This window comes from Rattus norvegicus, unplaced genomic scaffold, assembly GCF_021556685.1.
Source record: "Rattus norvegicus strain SHRSP/BbbUtx unplaced genomic scaffold, alternate assembly SHRSP_T2T unassigned-0000210, whole genome shotgun sequence".
In the NCBI taxonomy this organism is placed as follows: Eukaryota; Metazoa; Chordata; class Mammalia; order Rodentia; family Muridae; genus Rattus; species Rattus norvegicus.
The window spans coordinates 50,001-68,888 of NW_028238927.1; the positions used below are offsets into that span (position 1 = coordinate 50,001).

The window sequence follows — 18,888 nt, forward strand, 5'->3', positions numbered from 1 at the left end:
CCCCCGCGCAGACGCACCCTCAGCCAACAGGCCCCACGGACCGGCGTGGGCGACAGCCACTAAAGCCTCTTTCTCCTCTACGCCTCGCGGGGCGTCTTTCCCCCCGCACACGCCTCCAAGAGACCAGGCGAGACGCGCCGCCACGGCCGCGGCGGCCGGGACGCCCTTCAAACCGCAACTTCCTCCCGCCCGCCGGGCGGCCCTTCCCCCCAGGCACCCCGCGACCGCCCCGGGACCCGTGCGCGCCCGGCTGCCCCCCCGTGAGGAGGGGCCCGGCAGCACGGCCGCGGGTCGGCCAGACGAGGAGCGAGAGAGAAAGGAACGCCGGCGGGCGGGGAGGGGGAGCGAACCGGCAGAACGAGGACCGTCGACGGCAGGGCGGGCCGCAGCGGCACCCCCCGCGGGAGACGCCTCACAAGGGACCGGGAGGCCACTCGGGCGGCGACCGGGCACGCGAGCCAAGCCGGCGGGAATCACACTGCACCCAACCCGGAGCAGTCCCGCCACGCCCGCGGCACCGAGCCGACCCGAAACCAACGGACAACCCCCGGGAGCCCGAGGAGACGCCAGCCGACGCGAGAGCGAACCGAGGCAGACGCCGACGCCAACCGACGAAGACCCCCGCGTGGCAGCGGGTCCCAACGTCCGACGACGCGCCGGACGCGGCCGACCGCCGGTTCCCCCAAATAAGAAGTCCGCCCCCGAGAGCGAGGCCAACCCCGCGGTTCACGGACCCTCGAGAGCCCCGCGGAGGGGGAAGGGGGGGTAGGACGGCTCCCGCGATCTCCACCGGCCGTGGGAACGCTGCCGTGGAAGGGGGGGACGAGGCGGCAACCGCAGACGCCCGAGAGCACGCGGCACGCACCACACGCGACACGACCTCGCCGCGAGAGTGGCCGGGACGTGGACGCGCGTGGGAGGGACGCACACGCGACGGAGGGCACGGGGGAAACGGAGGCGGGTGGGACCGGGAGCCCACCGCCGCCCTTCCAAACCCACCCGTCCCGCGACGACCCCTCGCGGTGAGGGGGGTACCGCGCACGCGGGCGTGTGCACGGCCCTTCCCCGCCACCTGCCACCAGAAACCCAATCTCCCCCACAAGCTCCGCACAGCGGCAGGTCGACAGAGCCCCGTCCCGCGTGATCCCTCCTCGTACTCGGAGCGGGGAGGCGCGGGTCGCGGTAGGCGAGAGAGCAAACGCTGCGCGCAGAAGGCTGAGGTCAGGGCGGGCAGCCGAGGGGACCATCCGGGAGAAGCCCCTCGGAGATCGTAAAGCCCTTTCCGAAGATAGCTAGAGAAGGCAAATTCCTCACTGAGGGCGGGACGAACCCAACACCGACGAGCAGCCAAGGGCTCCGTGCACGCAACGGGAAACGAGCAACAGGCGCGGGACAGAACGGGAAGGACCACGCGCCAGCTGGTGGGGGGTCTGCGGTATCGGCAAAGGTCTCTTTCTCCGGGGTCTTCTTGAGCATTCGCGGACCGGGGGGACCTGCGACAGGTCCCCGCCGAGAGCCAGGCCTCTTCAAGGCGCACACAAAGGAGGAGCCTTTACTTGAGGGAGTCCGGTCTTTAAAAAGGGCCAGCCGCGATCGCTCAGCACCACCCTAACCGCGCAGGGCCCGCGGGTGAAGGCACCAAAAACATAGGCACGGGGTGGGCGCTCACCCAACGGAAGGAGCCTTTTTACCCGCACACTCAACTCCTCGACCCCCCCCCTTTCTGTCACCGTGCAGAAAGCCGGCAACTAGGACAAGGGAAAGCGTAAAGGCACAAGCACCATGGAGCACAGGAGGCACGCCGGGGAGCGGGTAGCGCCACCGCCAACTCAGAAGCGGGCACCTTGGTGGTCAAAGCCCGGAACGCTCCAGGAGCACCGCAAGGCTCACACAAAGCAGGGCGCGTGCACACACCATTCGGGAAGGGTATGCACCGCAGCGGGTCTACCACCTTCCCCCGGCACGGGGGAAGAGGGCCGCGAAGCAGTGAACGGCGTGGGGGCAAGCGCCCCCGACACGTCCACAGGGACACCGCGAACCACAGCAACAAGTGTGCGCGGGTCAGCGCTCGTGCCGGACAGCCGCACCCCTGACTTCCACACACCACCCTGCAAAGGAATGGGGAGGAGAGACGAGGGGCCCGCTGGCAGAACGAGAAGAGCGGTCGCCATTCGCGCTGAATGACCATTCGCCATGAATGTCCGTCCCTCGCCTGGCGCGGCTTAGGCCCCGGCCCGAAGAGAACGCGGCAGCACCACATCGATCCAACGGGAGCGAGACACGCCATGCATCGGGAACAACGGGCGTGAGAGCTTTCTAACAACGCACTGGACGGGAATACGAGCGAGAAGAGCGAGAGAGAGCACGGGAAGAAGTCGCTAACACTGCCACACACACAAAAAAAAATTTACCCTTCTCGAGGGCGAGAAAAAAAAGGAAGCGTTGCACTCGGGAGGCACGTGGCGTGGAAGAACGGGACTCAACGGGCAGCGGAGGTTCGGGAACTCCTTCAAAAAAAAAAAATAAAAAATAAAAAATAAAAATAAAAAAATAAAATCCCCTTCGAAGGAGAAAAGGTGCAACTCGGGAGTCACACAGCAGGAAAGAAAGGGACACACCACCAAGCAGCGGAGGTTCGGGAACTCCTTCCAAAAAACAAAAAAAAAAAAAAAACAAAAAACAAAAAAAAAAAAACAAATAAAAAAACCGGTCGGCCGCAGAGGAGCACGCCAGGGGGTCACTGGCACCAAACGGGAAAACCCTTCCAGTCGCACTCGGCACCAACGACTCCTACCGGTAACGGACGACAACCACCACGGGGAAATCGGGAACGCCTGACACGCGGGACGGTTGTCATAAAGCTGCCCCACAGAGCACAGGCAAGCAAGCACGGGAAAGCAGGAAGCGCGTACTCATGGGGGGACGCTAAGCTTCGAGCATCGAAGAGGCCCATGCGCAGAAGAAAAGAGCTAGGGCTGGACAAGCAAACAGCCTTGGTGCAAGCCTCTTCCAACGTCCTTTAATGACAAAAAGAGTCAAAAGGACAGCGTGTCAGCATATATCTCCAGGTACAATAAGGACAGATAGCAAAGATGAAAAGTGTAAAAGACACAGGGATAAACATGACAGGCCACACGGAACGTCTGGAAGTCATGTTCGGTGACGTGTCCCCAAGAGGTCCCCATGTAGAAAGAGAACCGGACCGCAAAGGAACAACTGGTCGACCTTAGAACCCTGAGTGCTCACAGACCGAGGAGGCCATGGTAGATAGCCTGGAACACAGCTTCCCCTCGGCCTCAGAAGTCCATGCTCCCGCTGGCAGGGACCGGGGAGGATCCTGGAAAAAATAAAGTCTCGGAGGCGCCCCCTAGCCGGGCCACCTCGGCTCGGAGGACGGGGACACAGCACCCTCTCGGCCTCAGAGGTCCAGGCTCCCGCTATCAGGGACCGAAGGGACTCCTGGAAAAGAAAAAAAAAAAATCCGTGGCGCCACCTAGCCGGGCCACCTCGGCTCGGAGGCCGGGGACACAGCACCCTCTCGGCCTCAAAAGTGTCTATGGTCCCGCTGGCTGGGACCGAAGGGACTCCTGGAAAAGAAAAAAAAAAAAAAAAACTCCGTGGCGCCCCCTAGCCGGGCCACCTCGGCTCGGAGGCCGGGGACACAGCACCCTCTCGGCCTCAGAGGTCCAGGCTCCCGCTATCAGGGACCGAAGGGACTCCTGGAAAAGAAAAAAAAAAAAAAAACTCCGTGGCGCCCCCTAGCCGGGCCACCTCGGCTCGGAGGCCGGGGACACAGCACCCTCTCGCCCTCAGAGGTCCAGGCTCCCGCTATCAGGGACCGAAGGGACTCCTGGAAAAGAAAAAAAAAACTCCGTGGCGCCCCCTAGCCGGGCCACCTCGGCTCGGAGGCCGGGGACACAGCACCCTCTCGGCCTCAGAGGTCCAGGCTCCCGCTATCAGGGACCGAAGGGACTCCTGGAAAAGAAAAAAAAAAAAAACTCCGTGGCGCCCCCTAGCCGGGCCACCTCGGCTCGGAGGCCGGGGACACAGCACCCTCTCGGCCTCAGAGGTCCAGGCTCCCGCTATCAGGGACCGAAGGGACTCCTGGAAAAGAAAAAAAAAAAAAAACTCCGTGGCGCCCCCTAGCCGGGCCACCTCGGCTCGGAGGCCGGGGACACAGCACCCTCTCGGCCTCAGAGGTCCAGGCTCCCGCTATCAGGGACCGAAGGGACTCCTGGAAAAGAAAAAAAAAACTCCGTGGCGCCCCCTAGCCGGGCCACCTCGGCTCGGAGGCCGGGGACACAGCACCCTCTCGGCCTCAGAGGTCCAGGCTCCCGCTATCAGGGACCGAAGGGACTCCTGGAAAAGAAAAAAAAAAAAATCCGTGGCGCCACCTAGCCGGGCCACCTCGGCTCGGAGGCCGGGGACACAGCACCCTCTCGGCCTCAAAAGTGTCTATGGTCCCGCTGGCTGGGACCGAAGGGACTCCTGGAAAAGAAAAAAAAAAAAAAAAACTCCGTGGCGCCCCCTAGCCGGGCCACCTCGGCTCGGAGGCCGGGGACACAGCACCCTCTCGGCCTCAAAAGTGTCTATGGTCCCGCTGGCTGGGACCGGAGAGGAGGGAAGAAATAAAAAAAAATAAAATAAAATAAAATAAAAAATTAAAAAAAAAAAATTGGAAAAAAAAAAAAAAAAATCCGGGACGGGGCCCAAGCCTTCTGGTCGACCTCATCCAGCTGCCACCAACCCCTCCTTGTGTCCCAATAGGTCGTACAGCCACCCTCCTCCCCTGAAGTTCTCCAGGTACAACCTCCTAGCTAGAGATGGTCCCCAGACAGGACGGCGTCTCCGTCGCGCACCCGCCTGCTTGCCTGTCACCCTCTCACCCTGGCCGGCTCACCACAGGCACTTCCCCGTCCTTTGTCACCAACCGGGGGACAGGAGCGTTGCGGAAACTTGTCGCCACTAGGTGTCGCCCGACAGCGATCTCGATCAAGCAAACCAATACAGACTGTCACGCGCCGCCGCCGCCACACACACTCATTCCGTCTCTCCGGAGTGACCTCCCTAGCTCAGGGGGACACTCACCCACGCACAACGGGGCAGGTACCCACCACTTCTCCCGAATGGCACAAACGGTCCCGGTTGTCCCGCCGGAACACAGTGAACGCGGGATGGACTCGGGGCCAACCCCCTCAGGCACCCAGAAAAGGAAAGTAGGACGGAGCGGTGAAAACAGGCCACCTCTAAGTGAAAGGACATGCACTCTCGAATCGGTTAACAATTAGCAAGGAACAGGCACAGTTAGGAAAAGGGAGCGTCCAAACTCCGTCGTGAGGGGAGGGTGGCGGCGACCTCAGTTCCACACCATTTTTAAATGGCTCACTCATTTTTAAAACCCTCCACCGATCCCGATGGGGGGGAGGGGGGGTTGTTGTTGTTCTCTGTTCCTCGCTGCCACCGCCAGCCGGCACTCACCAAACCACACACCTGCCACCCTCTTTGGAAGACTAAACACAGAGAGTAAATTAAAAGAATGGTGGAATGATGGTGGAATGGTTAAAATTCCCGTGATTTGTTTTCACTCTGATCAAAACATACTTATTTTGTGCATTTGCATTCCCTTGTTCACACGTGCCTCTGTGTGTGTGGTGGGGGGAGGGAGGGAGGGAGGGAGGGAGGGAGGGAGGGAGGGAGGGAGAAAGAGAGAGAGAGAGAGAGAGAGAGAGAGAGAGAGAGAGAGAGCCAATTTAAAAAATAAAAACATGGTTAAATACAGCCACTTTGGGAAGATTGCTAGAGAGAATGCAGTCCAGAGTATGGAGGCCAGAGCTCTGGACGCTCTAGACCACAGGTCTCCCATCTCCCATATACCAGGCACCCAGCACCACCATCCCTACTTTGTTTGCTTGTGCGTTTGTTTGCTTGCTTGTTACATTAGTTTCATCCCAAGTTAATAATTATATATTTTTTTTCTATGCACGTATTTAGTTGTGGCAGGGGAACTCCTTCTTTAGGACAGGCAGACTTAGCTAGTTAGTTAGCCAGTCAAAAGTACGTAAAAAATTTATATCAACATAAATATCATTCACTAAGAAATCCTATCTGAAGAAAAAGAAAGAAAGGAAGAAAGAAGGAAGGGAGGGAGGGAGGGAGGGAGAGAGAGAGAGAGAGAGAGAGAGAGAGAGAAAGAAAGAGGAAAACTGGCAGACTTAGTTTTAGTGTTTTTGTTATTGTTTATTCAAGATATTGTTTCAGGGCTGGAGAGACGGCTCAGCGGTGAAGAGCACTGACTGCTCTTCCAGAGATCCTTAGTTCAAATCCCAGCAACCACATGGTGGCTCACAACCATCTGTAATGGAATCCTCTCCTTGTGTGTTGAAGACAGTGACAGTGTGCTCATAAAATAAATAAACAATAAAAAATATGTTTGAAGATTAAAGAAAAAACTCTCTCTCTCTCTCTCTCTCTCACACACACACAAATAAACTCTGTAATAAAAATCAATGTGACTTCATGATCAAACTTCTATAGTCAATAGGACTAGAAAGAACACATGTCTGTAAAATAAAAGCAGAACCTTTTCTGCTTTGTTTTGTTTTGCCTCAAGGTACGTTTCTTTTGGTATAGCCCAGGCAGTCATGGAACTTGCTCCGTAGACTTATCTAGCCTCAAGCTCACAGAGGTCCACTCTGCCTGCCTCGGCCACCCACACAGCTCTCTCTGCTGACTATATGTCTGCATGCCAGAAGAGGGCACCAGAACCTAGGAGGACACACCACATGGCTCCTGAGAATCCAGGTTTTGACTTTAAAAAAAAAAAAAAAAAATTCTGACAGCATAGAGGGTAGATATCTGCCTGCCAGGCTCTTCTAGTGCTGTTTAAGGTGGGGTAATAGCCATGTGAAGGAGACAAGGGGAGAGGAAAAATCGATTGGATGAGTAGTGCTGCTGAGATTAAGGAACACACACACACACACACACACACACACACACACACAGAGAGAGAGAGAGAGACAGAGACAGAGACAGACAGAGACAGACAGAGACAGTAAGACAAAGAGACAGAGAGAGAGAGATGACAGAGGGACACACCGAGGGAAAGACATCAGGACCAGCTGAATTTCTCAAGAAAAGAAAAGAAGAGAAAGGAAAAATGTTTTCTATATACACAAATCTGTATACATGATTTGTTATAGTGTCCCATTTGGGCACTTTGGATTCAACTGTGGATGGTTGGCAGCCAGCTTGGCTGACACCTGACCTCACCAAGATGGAGGCAGCCGGCCATTAGCCCTGATGTTCCAGGTCACTTCTGTTTCTCCCTTTCCCAGCCTCTAGGGAAACAGAACTTAATTAAACTCAGTTTGCACGTGCAGAAAGGTGAAGAGGCACCCAAAAGCAGCCAGAAGCCTCAGACCATCCACAGCCACATGTTCTCCTTCTGCCTATATTACTTCTAAATGATCGTATTTATTTATTTATTTATTTATTTATTTATTTACTTACTTACTTACTTACTTACTTACTTACTTACTTACTTTTTTTTCTTTCTTTTTTTTCGGAGCTGGGGACAGAACCCAGGGCCTTGCACTTGCTAGGCAAGCGCTCTACCACTGAGCTAAATCCCCAACCCCCTTACTTACTTACTTACTTACTTACTTACTTATTTTTGTCATACTTAAACAATCGTTCGTCCTTGAATTCCTCCTGTATGCCAGGTAGACTTAGTCAGTCAGTCAGTCAGTCAGTCAGTCATTTAGCCAGGTCAAAATAGTTAAACATAAATATCAATAAAATCAATAAAAATCAAATGCAAACCCAATAGACAGTAAGTAAAATCGAATAAACCAAAAGATACATCATAAGCACAGAGTTTCAGCCGGACATTGAAAAGCAGCAGTTACCGAAGCAGTCTCCCTCCCACACCAACACACACACAGCTCGACCACCACCTTATCTGCACATTTTCAGCTCCTGCTTTCTAGAGTTACCAAGTTTATACACTACAGAGTTTAGCAAAGCAGGCCGGTTCACCGCACCCCCAGGGTCAGAGAACATGCTAGACCAGCTCTAGGGGATGGGCTGGGGGGCAGGGGAGGGTGGGAAGAGGGGAAACAGGCAGACTTAGGTATTCTAGTTTTGTTCATTCAAGATTCCACTTCTCTCTGTTGTAGCCCTGATAGACAGACAGGCAGGCAGGAATATTTGTTTGTTTGGCTTGGGGTTTGGGTTTGGTCCATTTGTTGGTGGATTTTGTTTTGTTTTGTTTCATTTTGTTTTTCGGGAAGTGTGGTGACTTAGTGCCTACACAAGCCAAGGCAGGAAAAAATAAATAAGTAAAGATCTCTGAAACACAAATCTGGGGTGGGCTCTAGCATGGCCATGGACACACGCATGCACAGACGCACGCACGCACGCACGCACGCACGCACGCATTGTAGACACGCACTCAAGGACACACTGGATTCTACAATGTTTGGTTTCTGAGTGTGTGTCATACAGAACCTAACAGAATATGTAATGAACTCTGGCAGTGACAGCAGAAACAACCTATGAGAAGGCGTCCTTGCAATATTAAAATGGCAGGCTAGCCAGGTGACAGTTATCTTAACCAATCTGATGTAGGCCTCATTCACACGGCATCTAGGCCTTAACAGTTAATTGTATCTGTTTCTTTATTTTCCTCTTAGGCCATCACATTGTTTTACCTAGACCTTTAACAGCCAGCAGCTACCAGCCTACAGCTACCAGTTTCTTTCTTTTCATAAAGAAACCCTGTCTGAAAAACTAGGGGAGGGAGACAAACAGATTAACAGATCTCTCTCTCTCTCTCTCTCTCTCTCTCTCTCTCTCTCTCTCTCTCTCGCTCTCTCGCTCTCTCGCTCTCTCGCTCTCTCGCTCTCTCGCTCTCTCGCTCTCTCGCTCTCTCGCTCTCTCGGCGCCTGTGTTTGTGTGTTCAACAGAGGAGGCAATGGCAGATAAATGTCTGCCCCTCCTCTGTAAGCCAGGCCACTCCATTACTGCCTTTCCTTTTTCTTAGTTTGTTTGGTTTATTCCAAGTTAATTGTATCTGTTTCTTTATTTTCCTCCTCATTTCTTTAGTTGAGTCAGGGGTCTTTGCACAAAAGCCCTGGAAATCAGTACCTGGATCAGGTCTGCAGCCTGCTCACAGAGTTCTACCCACCTTCACCTCTCAAGTGATGCAATCAAAGACATGCAGCACCACACCTGGCTTCTTTTCACATGTACATTTACTTTAGTTCCAATGCTCATTCAGGTCTGAGAGACGGGGGAGGGAAGGAGGGAAGAGAGACAGAGAGTGACAGAGAAACAGTTGACAGAGAGGGAGAATTGTAGGTTAATTATGTTCGGTCTCCTCAATCACGGTCTACTGGTCGCCATCGTGGCAACCATGCCCCGCAACCCTACCTTCGGTAAGATCAAGCATAATGGCGGCAACCATATAATTCCTGCTTAGTCGCACTGAACACTCCGGTCATCACTACCTGTGGAGAATTGTAAGGGGGCTCCTCTGGTCTAGAGAGTAGTACCCTTGAATGAAATGAGGATCACAGCAAGCATTATTTGTTTTGAGATATAAGATGTGGAAAGAACTATATGTGTGGATTTACAGACAGACAGACAGACAGACAGACAGACAGACAGAGAGGACAGGATAGGACAGGACAGGACAGGACAGGACAGGACAGGACAGGACAGGAGAAAAAAACAAGAACACAAACAAAAACTCAAAATGGAAGTCCGGTTCCAAATAGTCTCTGTCTGCCCTGTCGCTCTAGTGTTGGTGGTCCAGGTTATAAAAGCTTATACATGGGTGGGTGCGGGAAGTGCTGCTGGGTGTTCAGTTCAGGTCCAAGATTATTGCGGGTAACTAGACAACAAAGAAAGCAGTTAGACTGACTTCAACAGTGTTCGGTTTCTGAGTGTGTTATCACACAGAAGAGCCTAACAGAATATGTAATGAATTCTGGCAGCAACAGCAGAAACAACCAATGAGAAAGTGTCCTTATAATATTAGCAACTGCAACAAAATGGCAGACTAGCCAGCTAACAGTTCCCTAGCCATTAACTCATCTGACATAGGCCTTCTTCACGTTGCATCTAGATAGGTCTTCCTATCTTCCTCTCCAGTGCTGAGACCAAAGTGAGATCAAAGTCATGCATCACCATGGGTGCCTTCCTTTTCATTTCTTTTCTTTCATCCTAGGAAGTGAGTGTGTGTGTGTGTGTGTGTGTGTGTGTGTGTGTGTGTGTGTAAAGAGAGAGAGAAGGAGGGGGGGAGAGAGAGAGAGAGAGCTTTAGAGAGAGAGAGCTTTAGAGAGAGAGAGAGCTTTAAAATCAGCACTCAAGCCTTTTCTCTTCCTATCCCTATCCCAATCCCCCCCCCAAACCAGCAGCAAAGCCACCAGCACTCGAGAGACAGAGGAAGATGAAATCTCTAGTCTGAGAAACAAGAGGAGGTAGATAAACATACCCCCCCCCCCTCTCCTTCATAATTTGTTAAAGTGTTCCCTTTGTGTTGTGTGGACTCTACTTTATTAAGCAAGTTTCACATCGTACTATCTCCAAAGAGGAGTCAACAGTCTCTTGGCGTGCAGGCAGTTGTTGCCTGCTTTAAATATTTTTTGGTGTGTTTGTTTGTTTGTTTGTTTGTTTGTTTGTTTGTTTCAAAACCGAGGGCCTGCCTGCATTCAACAGATCCAAACCCAGTTCTCAGAGGGGAAAATGGAGTCAAGTCCGAAGTCACTGGCATTTAGGTCATCGGCCATTGACAGTCATAGGAGATGGGAATATCCCATGGAGACTCACCTGGGTATGCATCAACCACATCTAAGGGCAGGCCTGGGTTAGTACGGGGTGGTGGATGGGGAGGAAGGATCTGGAAAGAGCTTTGCGATGGGAAACTATGATCAGAATGTTGCACAGAAAACAAAATTTGTATTTAAAAAGAAAAAAAAAAAAGGCTATCCAAAAAAATCTATCCAAAAATGAAAGGAAACAAAACAAAACAAAACAAAACAAAACAAAACAAAACCGACAGCAGAACTTTACTAACTGCAAATGCTCCATCTCCCTGTATCCAACCACTCCACTCCCAGATAGGTAGATGATAGTTTGCACTTCTGTCCCAGTCGGGTTAAGAAAAGGGGAACCACCTCTGTGGAGAGCCATCTCTCCAGCCCTTGACAAGCTTTATTTAACTAAACATTAAACATGAATCAGAAACGCCAAACCCTGTACATATATGGTCCAGATTCACCCTTACTTAGAAATCCCCGAGCTGGCAGGGCGAGGCTGGGAATTGAGAGTGAGCAAAAAGGGAGTCTGCCTCTTTCCCCCAGGGTGTGCTATCAACTCCATTACCATTTCCAAACAGCTGGGTGTGAGTCTAACTAAGGTTTCCTTCAGTCAGACATTTGCCAGGAGCCGGAGCCCTGACAGGACAGCGAGAGCGATGATCAGACATCATTTCACAGTGAAATCATCACTCGCTGATTTCAGGCAGAAAACTTTAGAAAACTCTAAACTCTAAAGAGGCACTGAAGCGTGCTAGGGCAGCAGCAGTACTTCCCCGACTGACCTTCAGGGACCTGCATATTCTCCAGCCCCGCCCCACCCCACCCCCTCTCAGCTAGCTCCTGTCCACCCCTCCCCCTCCCCCCACATACAGGGAGGAGGCCTTGTGTGTGTGGGGGGGGGGGGGGGGCGGCAGCGGGAAGATGCAACTCTCTCTTGAGAGAGAGTTCGGGTCTCCCAAACAAATACATAACTAGAAACTTCATTTATTTACTTTATTTCATCGAGCATACCGTGGAAGAGGGAAAAGGAACAGGGAAGCTAGGCCAACTGGTCGAGCTCCTCCTTTCGTTTTGTTTCAAAAAGGAAAGGAAAAGCCAAAGAACCCCCTCTTTTTGGTGAAAGGAACAGAATGGTGAAAGTTGAAACATCGGCTCGCCACTTAATACTTTGGCTTTTAATAAAAGGGACAGCAGATCGACTTCCGAGTTGATTAAGAGAGAGAGAGAGAAAGAGAGAGAGAGAGAGAGAGAGAGAGAGAGAGAGAGAGAGAATAAAAACCACAAAAAAAAACGTTTTGTCGACCAGCCTCCTTTTAAACCTCTGTTACACAGGAAGACTGGTCAACCTCATTCCCCCCTCCCCCCACTCACACACACACCCCTCCCCCTCCACGGAGAGGTTTAATGAGAGAAGAAAGGTAGAAGAAGAGAGTAAAGGCCAGTCATGAGCACGTGGAGAGAATTTGGGAGGGGAATGGGGAGAGAAGGGACAAAGGGGAAGAGGGGAAGAGAGGAAGAGCAAAAGAGCAAAGAGAGGAGCAAAGAGAGCCAACCTCATATTTTATTTTTTTTTTAAAGATTTATTTATTTTATTTATGCGTAAGAGTACACTGTAGCTATTTTCAGACACACCAGAAGAGAGCATCAGATCCCATTACAGATGGTTGTCAGCCACCTTGTGGTTGCTGGTAATTGAACTCAGGACCTCTGGGAGAAATTTGTGTGTGTGTGTGTGTGTGTGTGTGTGTGTGTGTGTGTGTGTGTGCCCGTTAGTTTAAAAATCTGCTGTAGACCTCCCTTTTAATATCTGTTTAACAAATATTTTTACCATATTTAAATTTTATTTATTTTATTTTACTTAAAAATAATAATGAATAAAGAGTCAATGTGAATAAACAATAAAACAAAAATCAAGGTGATCGGGGTTGGGGATTTAGCTCAGTGGTAGAGCGCTTGCCTAGCAAGAGTAAGGCCCTGGGTTCGGTCCCCAGCTCCGAAAAAAAGAAAAAAGAAAAAAAAAAATAAAATCAAGGTGATCAACAGATACCGACGACTGACATGGAAAAAAGTTAATAGATCGCCATAAAAACAGAGTAAGTGCGATGTAAACAATAAAACAGATGGGATGGAGAGATGGCTCAGCGGTTAAGAGCACTGACCGCTCTCCCAGAGGTCCTGAGTTCAAATCCCAGCAACCACATGGTGGCTCACAACCATCTGTAATGAGATCTGATGCCCTCTTCTGGTGTGTCTGAAGACAGCTACAGTGTACTCACATGCGTTAAATAAATAAATTAAAAAAAAAAAAAGAAAACAATAAAGCAGAAATTAAGACGAGGGACACAGAAGGACAAGGGAGATAAAACAATTAAATGTTAACAGACATAAAGTGGGAACGACGGGGTTGGGGATTTAGCTCTGTGGTAGAGTGCTTGCCTAGCAAATGCAAGGCCCTGGGTTCAGTCCCCAGCTCTGAAAAAAGAAAAAAGAAAAAAGAAAAAAAAAGAAAAGCGGGAACGAGAGGAAGGGCAAATATAGACGACTGAAACGAAATGATGGAATAAATTTATAAAATAATAATAAAGTACGAGTAAATACGAATAAATGGCAAACTGGACTTTAATAAATGTTTAAATCAAGGTGAATGACAAATACAATTTAGACAAAAAGGTTTTGAAAAATGAAAAGAAATAGAAAGCATATATGAATCAATAACAAGACTGAAGTCACAATGGCCTTTGAAGTGACACGGACGACAAACGTGAAAAACATAAATGAAATAATTTCGACAGCCACGGACATTCACATGGTGTGTTGGGAAACACCGCAGTCTTTATTTGGCGAGTAAAAACGCCTCGGGGAACTCTGTACATAGGAGGCTGGGAGCATGAATCACTCTATCTATCTATCTATCTATCTATCTATCTATCTATCTATCTATCTTTTTTTTTTTATTTTTCTCTCCCTTACATCTTCCCACCATACCATACGTTTCTCCTTATACAAATCCATAGATTTATATATGTTCTTAATTTCATTTTTTTCCTCTGCCACACAGCCCACCACACAGAACCTCTAGATCTCGGGATCCCCTTCTGCCAGCACCAGTGGCAAGGGCACAGCTCCCCAGAGAATTAACTCGATCCGAACATAAGCGCGACAAGAAATTAAAAGTTAAATCGGAAGTGAAACTGAAAATGAAATTTTGGCCGAAAATAAAATAAAATGAAAGGTATAAGTTTTGTGACAATCAAATCATAAATCCCAATTGGGCAAAAAATAAAATTACAAAGTCAAAATTTTGTCCAGTCCACTGTGCTCCTGTGGAATCCCTCCCTGGAACTTGCTCGGTAGAGTAGTCTAGTCCCAAACTCACAGAGGTCTGCCCTGCCTTTCTCTGAAACCTACAGAGCCAGTCAAAACCTACAATCCTTTGTTGTTTGTTTGGCAGTTTGGCAGTTTGTTTGTTCCTGGACAAAAATGTGGGCTCTCTCTGATTCCTATATGTCTGCATGCCAGAAGAGGGCACCAGAACATAAGAGGACACACCACACAGCTCCTGAGAATCCAGAGGGTTTTTTTTGTTTTGTTTGTTTTGTTTGTTTTTTCTTCCTCTTTTCTTTTTTTCCGGAGCTGGGGACCTTGCTCTTCCCAGGGCCTTGCGCTTGCTAGGCAAGCGCTCTACCACTGAGCTAAATCCCCAACCCCGAGAATCCAGGTTTTTGACCAAAACAAAAAACAACAACAGGGGCTGGAGAGATGGCTCAGCGGTTAAGAGCACTGACTGCTCTTCCAGACGTCCTGAGTTCAATTGCCAGCAACCACATGGTGGCTCACAACCATCTGTAATGAGATCTGATTGATCTCTTCTGGTGTGTCTGAAGATAACTGCAGCATACTCAGATAAATAAAAAACAAATCTAAAAAAATTAAAAACAACAACAAAAAACACAAAAACAAACAAACAAACAAAACCCCCAAAACTAACAACCTAGAGGGTAGATATCTGCCTGCCCAGGTCTTCTAGTGCTATTTAAGGCTTCCTGTAGATAATAAAGCTTGTGTATCTTTTATCCAGGAACAGAATCATCAAGGCAGGGTAGGAGAGAAGCCCTGTTTGGGATTAAACGTTTCTACAACGTAACAGGAGGAGGCGGAGGGAGAGGGGCTCCTCAGACATAAATCTAAAATAGTACAATGGATCATTTTGAAGGCGTGTGGGTGAGGGTGACTGGAGACAGAGTTTTTCTCTGAGTGAGTGTGGAACTCACTGTCCCTGAGCTCAGCCTGTGATGAGAGAGAGAGAGAGAGAGAGAGAGAGAGAGAGAGAGAGAGAGAGAGACAGGGATCGAATTTTCTGTGTCTCTCTGTCTCTGTCTGTCTGTCTCTCTCTCTCTGTGTCTGTCTCTCTCTCTGTCTCCCTGTCTCTGTCTCTCTTCCTCTCTCTGTCTCTCTGTCTCTCTCTGTCTCTGTCTCTCCCCCCTCCCCCATGCGTGTGTTTGTGTGTTCAACAGAGGAGGCAATGGCAGATAAATGTCTGCCCCTCCTCTGTAAGCCAGGCCACTCCATTACTGCCTTTCCTTTTTCTTAGTTTGTTTGGTTTATTCCAAGTTAATTGTATCTGTTTCTTTATTTTCCTCCTCATTTCTTTAGTTGAGTCAGGGGTCTTTGCACAAAAGCCCTGGAAATCAGTACCTGGTTCAGGTCTGCAGCCTGCTCACAGAGTTCTACCCACCTTCACCTCTCAAGTGATGCAATCAAAGACATGCAGCACCACACCTGGCTTCTTTTCACATGTACATTTACTTTAGTTCCAATGCTCATTCAGGTCTGAGAGACGGGGGAGGGAAGGAGGGAAGAGAGACAGAGAGTGACAGAGAAACAGTTGACAGAGAGGGAGAATTGTAGGTTAATTATTGTTCGGTCTCCTCAATCACGGTCTACTGGTCGCCATCGTGGCAACCATGCCCCGCAACCCTACCTTCGGTAAGATCAAGCATAATGGCGGCAACCATATAATTCCTGCTTAGTCGCACTGAACACTCCGGTCATCACTACCTGTGGAGAATTGTAAGGGGGCTCCTCTGGTCTAGAGAGTAGTACCCTTGAATGAAATGAGGATCACAGCAAGCATTATTTGTTTTGAGATATAAGATGTGGAAAGAACTATATGTGTGGATTTACAGACAGACAGACAGACAGACAGACAGACATACAGACAGAGAGGACAGGATAGGACAGGACAGGACAGGACAGGACAGGACAGGACAGGAGAAAAAAACAAGAACACAAACAAAAACTCAAAATGGAAGTCCGGTTCCAAATAGTCTCTGTCTGCCCTGTCGCTCTAGTGTTGGTGGTCCAGGTTATAAAAGCTTATACATGGGTGGGTGCGGGAAGTGCTGCTGGGTGTTCAGTTCAGGTCCAAGATTATTGCGGGTAACTAGACAACAAAGAAAGCAGTTAGACTGACTTCAACAGTGTTCGGTTTCTGAGTGTGTTATCACACAGAAGAGCCTAACAGAATATGTAATGAATTCTGGCAGCAACAGCAGAAACAACCAATGAGAAAGTGTCCTTATAATATTAGCAACTGCAACAAAATGGCAGACTAGCCAGCTAACAGTTCCCTAGCCATTAACTCATCTGACATAGGCCTTCTTCACGTTGCATCTAGATAGGTCTTCCTATCTTCCTCTCCAGTGCTGAGACCAAAGTGAGATCAAAGTCATGCATCACCATGGGTGCCTTCCTTTTCATTTCTTTTCTTTCATCCTAGGAAGTGAGTGTGTGTGTGTGTGTGTGTGTGTGTGTGTGTGTGTGTGTGTGTAAAGAGAGAGAGAAGGAGGGGGGGAGAGAGAGAGAGAGAGCTTTAGAGAGAGAGAGCTTTAGAGAGAGAGAGAGCTTTAAAATCAGCACTCAAGCCTTTTCTCTTCCTATCCCTATCCCAATCCCCCCCCCAAACCAGCAGCAAAGCCACCAGCACTCGAGAGACAGAGGAAGATGAAATCTCTAGTCTGAGAAACAAGAGGAGGTAGATAAACATACCCCCCCCCCCTCTCCTTCATAATTTGTTAAAGTGTTCCCTTTGTGTTGTGTGGACTCTACTTTATTAAGCAAGTTTCACATCGTACTATCTCCAAAGAGGAGTCAACAGTCTCTTGGCGTGCAGGCAGTTGTTGCCTGCTTTAAATATTTTTTGGTGTGTTTGTTTGTTTGTTTGTTTGTTTGTTTGTTTGTTTCAAAACCGAGGGCCTGCCTGCATTCAACAGATCCAAACCCAGTTCTCAGAGGGGAAAATGGAGTCAAGTCCGAAGTCACTGGCATTTAGGTCATCGGCCATTGACAGTCATAGGAGATGGGAATATCCCATGGAGACTCACCTGGGTATGCATCAACCACATCTAAGGGCAGGCCTGGGTTAGTACGGGGTGGTGGATGGGGAGGAAGGATCTGGAAAGAGCTTTGCGATGGGAAACTATGATCAGAATGTTGCACAGAAAACAAAATTTGTATTTAAAAAGAAAAAAAAAAAAGGCTATCCAAAAAAATCTATCCAAAAATGAAAGGAAACAAAACAAAACAAAACAAAACAAAACAAAACAAAACCGACAGCAGAACTTTACTAACTGCAAATGCTCCATCTCCCTGTATCCAACCACTCCACTCCCAGATAGGTAGATGATAGTTTGCACTTCTGTCCCAGTCGGGTTAAGAAAAGGGGAACCACCTCTGTGGAGAGCCATCTCTCCAGCCCTTGACAAGCTTTATTTAACTAAACATTAAACATGAATCAGAAACGCCAAACCCTGTACATATATGGTCCAGATTCACCCTTACTTAGAAATCCCCGAGCTGGCAGGGCGAGGCTGGGAATTGAGAGTGAGCAAAAAGGGAGTCTGCCTCTTTCCCCCAGGGTGTGCTATCAACTCCATTACCATTTCCAAACAGCTGGGTGTGAGTCTAACTAAGGTTTCCTTCAGTCAGACATTTGCCAGGAGCCGGAGCCCTGACAGGACAGCGAGAGCGATGATCAGACATCATTTCACAGTGAAATCATCACTCGCTGATTTCAGGCAGAAAACTTTAGAAAACTCTAAACTCTAAAGAGGCACTGAAGCGTGCTAGGGCAGCAGCAGTACTTCCCCGACTGACCTTCAGGGACCTGCATATTCTCCAGCCCCGCCCCACCCCACCCCCTCTCAGCTAGCTCCTGTCCACCCCTCCCCCTCCCCCCACATACAGGGAGGAGGCCTTGTGTGTGTGGGGGGGGGGGGGGCGGCAGCGGGAAGATGCAACTCTCTCTTGAGAGAGAGTTCGGGTCTCCCAAACAAATACATAACTAGAAACTTCATTTATTTACTTTATTTCATCGAGCATACCGTGGAAGAGGGAAAAGGAACAGGGAAGCTAGGCCAACTGGTCGAGCTCCTCCTTTCGTTTTGTTTCAAAAAGGAAAGGAAAAGCCAAAGAACCCCCTCTTTTTGGTGAAAGGAACAGAATGGTGAAAGTTGAAACATCGGCTCGCCACTTAATACTTTGGCTTTTAATAAAAGGGACAGCAGATCGACTTCCGAGTTGATTAAGAGAGAGAGAGAGAAAGAGAGAGAGAGAGAGAGAGAGAGAGAGAGAGAGAGAGAGAGAGAGAATAAAAACCACAAAAAAAAACGTTTTGTCGACCAGCCTCCTTTTAAACCTCTGTTACACAGGAAGACTGGTCAACCTCATTCCCCCCTCCCCCCACTCACACACACACCCCTCCCCCTCCACGGAGAGGTTTAATGAGAGAAGAAAGGTAGAAGAAGAGAGTAAAGGCCAGTCATGAGCACGTGGAGAGAATTTGGGAGGGGAATGGGGAGAGAAGGGACAAAGGGGAAGAGGGGAAGAGAGGAAGAGCAAAAGAGCAAAGAGAGGAGCAAAGAGAGCCAACCTCATATTTTATTTTTTTTTTAAAGATTTATTTATTTTATTTATGCGTAAGAGTACACTGTAGCTATTTTCAGACACACCAGAAGAGAGCATCAGATCCCATTACAGATGGTTGTCAGCCACCTTGTGGTTGCTG

The 18,888-nt window shown here is 49.4% G+C and overlaps 1 long non-coding RNA gene across 1 annotated transcript in view; it reads right to left on the bottom strand.

Annotated features, from left to right (window-relative positions):
* Nucleotides 1-5,369, bottom strand: part of LOC147997220 (uncharacterized) — an 18,345-nt gene extending 12,976 nt beyond the window's left edge. The window contains exon 1 of the long non-coding RNA XR_015648077.1: nucleotides 5,115-5,369. This is a non-coding gene — a long non-coding RNA (uncharacterized LOC147997220). The remainder of the gene's footprint in view (nucleotides 1-5,114) is intronic.
* Between the last annotated feature and the right edge of the window lie 13,519 nt (nucleotides 5,370-18,888).